The sequence below is a fragment of the Callospermophilus lateralis genome, chromosome 3 (assembly GCF_048772815.1).
Source record: "Callospermophilus lateralis isolate mCalLat2 chromosome 3, mCalLat2.hap1, whole genome shotgun sequence".
Taxonomy (NCBI): domain Eukaryota; kingdom Metazoa; phylum Chordata; class Mammalia; order Rodentia; family Sciuridae; genus Callospermophilus; species Callospermophilus lateralis.
In genome coordinates, this window is record NC_135307.1 from 183,901,130 (window position 1) to 183,904,902 (window position 3,773).

The window sequence follows — 3,773 nt, forward strand, 5'->3', positions numbered from 1 at the left end:
ACAGATCTATACTTTGTAACAGAGTTGCTGAGCAATAATGGAAGAATCCCTGACGCAGCACAGGGCCAGCCAGACCAAGCCCCGCCCCTAGGGCCTGGGCAATAAAAGCCCCTCCCCTGGGCTGTCACGGAAAGAATGGCCCAGCCTGATGGCCACGTGCCATTCTCCGTGCTTGGGAACAAAACTGTGATGTGCCTTGCTGCATTGGTTTTCTGGAAGCGCACAGAAATCTCTTTGGTGTTCTGGAGCATCATTTAAGTCCCTGGGATGAAATGAGCCATCCCAAGACCAGGAATCCAGGTCCTGGTTCTAGGCCTGCCTTCATCCTGTGTGACCTCGTCCAAGCAGACTAATGAACTCCACTTCCCAACGCTACGTGAGGATCGAGTGTAGCCATCAGTGGGGGACACTGTCACTCATGCCTTTGGCACTCTCCCCAGCTCCTACCCCCACAAACACAAGTCGTCTCCATGTTCAGGTTAGGAACTCAGGCAAAGCCAAGAGCTGAATTCAGAGGCAACTGGTGGCTGTGCATGTCCTGGCATTGCCACAGGTGTGTGCCTTGAGACCATATCTTTCTCCTTTCTGTCACCTCCTATGTTGGTGCACCAAAAATCTGTGCTGACCCTTAAATGGTGCAGTCATTTTGAGAAGCTGTCTTCCAGCCTGGGACTACATTTCCCAGGCTGCCTTGCATTTAATTCGCCATATGACTAGTTTTCAGCAAGGGAAGGGGAGCAGCAGGGATGCATCACACTCCTGGGCTAGGTTTATGTGAAGCAGCTCAGGCTTCTCAACTCTCCTGGCCTTTACCTGCCAGTTGGATGCAGAAGGACATTAGAGCCTGATAGAAGAGGCCTGGATCCCCGAATCATCACATGGAGGAAAGCTGTCAATCAACAAGGCACACCTAGATTGGTTTCTTCAGTGAACAGGAAAAGACTTCTATTTTGAAGGTAAGTCACTGTAATGTGGGGTTTATTTGTTATAGCAGCTAATGTTACCCTAACAGATATACACTGTCCATGTACTCAGGGACTTACCTTCCCTGGCACAAGTGCCCCTGCGTCCATCCTTTCCAAGCTCTCGGACATTCACAGATGACAACCACATAGATCTGGGGAAACTGGATCAGTGATGTTATCGATTTAGTCATTGATTGAACGAATGTTTAGAGCTCATCTACTATGTGCAAAGAGCCGGGCTAGGCACCCCCAACACACCACGTATTCTACCACATCCTTCCTGGAGGAGGTGATGGTCTGGTTGTGTCCTTAATCTAGCCGCTGGGCTGAGACAGGAGGCTCTCACTCTGCCACCTGGGGACCCAGCCCACCCTGGCTTCCCGGTCCTGGACCTTCTCTTCTCTAAAGACCAGCCCCTGCTCACTATGGAGCACACACCTAGAGCTTGTCACCCTTAAGGACTACCACTCCCCTATCTTTAATGACCTTCAAGTCCAACTCGAAAGCCCCCACCATGCCACCTTCAGCCTTCTTACCTGGGGACCTGGGTCTCCACGGAGGCTTCCCAAACCAGAACCTCCTCTCTTTAACCGTCTGCCCCCACACCCCACCTCCCTGCCCTCCCTTCTCTCTCAATCTAGAACACCCTGAAGTCTGCGGGTTTCCATTGCTCCTTTGCAAATGCCCCACCCTTTGGTGCAGAAGGGGACCTGGTGAATGGCAGGTGTGTGTGCAGACATCCCCGGAAACTCCTAATGGGCCTAGTCATTTATCTTGATTCTTTTCTTGTCTGGCTTCTCTTTGAACTTGGCAATACACACACACACACACACACACACACACACACACACTGCCATAGCTTGGACTGAGGACACTACTGTACCAGGGAATAGATACTGGGTTACTGATGCCTTTGGAAGTGTACCTTGCTCCCTCTTTAACTAGAGAGATTCAGGGCTTGGCCACCAGACCACAGGCTGGATTTCAGTTCTACTCACTGCTTTGGTACAGTAAACAACCTATACAACCATGCATGGTTGGCTTGGCTTTGAGTTTCTGAGCCTAGTTTATGGGATCCTTCTCTGACTTGCTTCCCCAGCTACATCCAAGGCCCTCTCTACCTCACTCTCTATCCCCTACTAATAGACAGCATTATGGGGGGCCCTGCATATAGCAGACCACTTCATACATCCTGCCTTTGCTCTTGCGGGGTCACCAGATGAAGCCCTCTTCTCCGCCCAGCCATCTCCTGGTCACTCCTGTGACTTTGTTACAGTGTCCCGACCTTGGAAGTCCTTCTGGGTGCCTGCCTTCTCGCCTCCTATAGACCCCTGGATACCCCCATTGACACTCATTGCCCTCCATGATAGCATCTGTCTATGCATTTGTCTGAACACGGCCCTTGTCAGCAGGACCCCTCTGCACGTTGGTAGCCTGCCTCAGATCTGGACCCACAAATAGGACAGGAGGAAACGGGGCACAAGAGGAAACCACTCAATCTCCGATTGCCTGGTGGGATACAGAGTCCCTCCTGAGGAACATCCCTCACGATGCACAGGGTCACAGACACTTTCTGATACGTAGGCGGTGCCCAGTGCTGTGCTGGGCACCGTGAGCAAGACAGACACTGTTTCTGGCCATTGGAGCTCCCTGTCTTAGCTTCCACGTCCATCCTGGTTCAGAAAGAGAAAAGGGAAATGACGATTCTGGTGGGAGAAGTCACGCAGGAGAGGGCTACGGGAGCCTGAATGGACCTAACCTGGCAGGTGTTGGGTGGAGGCTCATGACTCTGGGGGCTGAAGGGAGGCCATGGCTGCAGTCAAGGCCCGAGGGCAGTGCCTCACTCACCTGAGGCCTTGGAGAACTAGGCATAGAGATCAGGCTGGTGGGCCCCTGGCCTGTGCTCTCGGGACCAGCTCCCAGAGCTCGGGCAAGTCCCTTCAACTTGAGAGAAAGAGGCCCAAGGCGTAATGAAACTGAGGACAGGGGAACCTGCCCTTAGCACAAACCCCTTACAGAAAGCACTATAGAGCCCAGTTGCCAAGACCCCTTTCCAGAACAGGGATTGGTCTTGATTGCTAGTTTTTTATTTTTTATTTTTTTTGTTTCAGGCATTGAACCGTTGTACAATTTCTGAGCCACACCCCCAGCCGTTTTCATTTTTTAATTTTTTGAGACAGGATCTTGCTAAGTTGCTTACGGCCTTGCTAAGTTGTGGAGGCTGGCTTTGAACTTGTGATCCTCCTGCCTCAGCCTCCTGAGCTGCTGGGATTTCAGGTGTGCGCCACCGTGCCTGGCTTGATTGCTAAAATTTGAAGAATTCATCTGCTCACCCAGGGCCGCTGGAGTTGCCATTTTAATAAGAGAGTTTAGGAGATTCGATTAAGATTGGGAGCCTCATCTCTCTTCCAGGGAGGCCTCACAGTCGATGTTTTTCTTTGCAAGAGAGTGAGTGGGGCCCCGTTCAGGGGTTTTTGTACAGCAAGTAGCAGAGAGAGAAGAAAAAAACAACTTTGGTTCAAAGATGCCAATAATAGGGGGCTCCTTTTCCCAGTCTCCCCGTGGAAGGTTGTCAACAGGACAGGAATAATCGGGCCAGCAACTGGCCTGCTCAGGCAGAGGGACGTGTGCGCCTTTGTTACGATGGGGTGAATAGGATGTCCCTGTACCCAGACCTGGCCTCCCAGCGAACAAAGGGCCCCTTTGTCACCCTGGGCAAAGAGTGCTGCCGAGGTTGCCACAGCAACTCAGGGACACAGACTTAACGTGCAAGTGACATTTCAGATGGGAAATGGGCATTCAAAAATT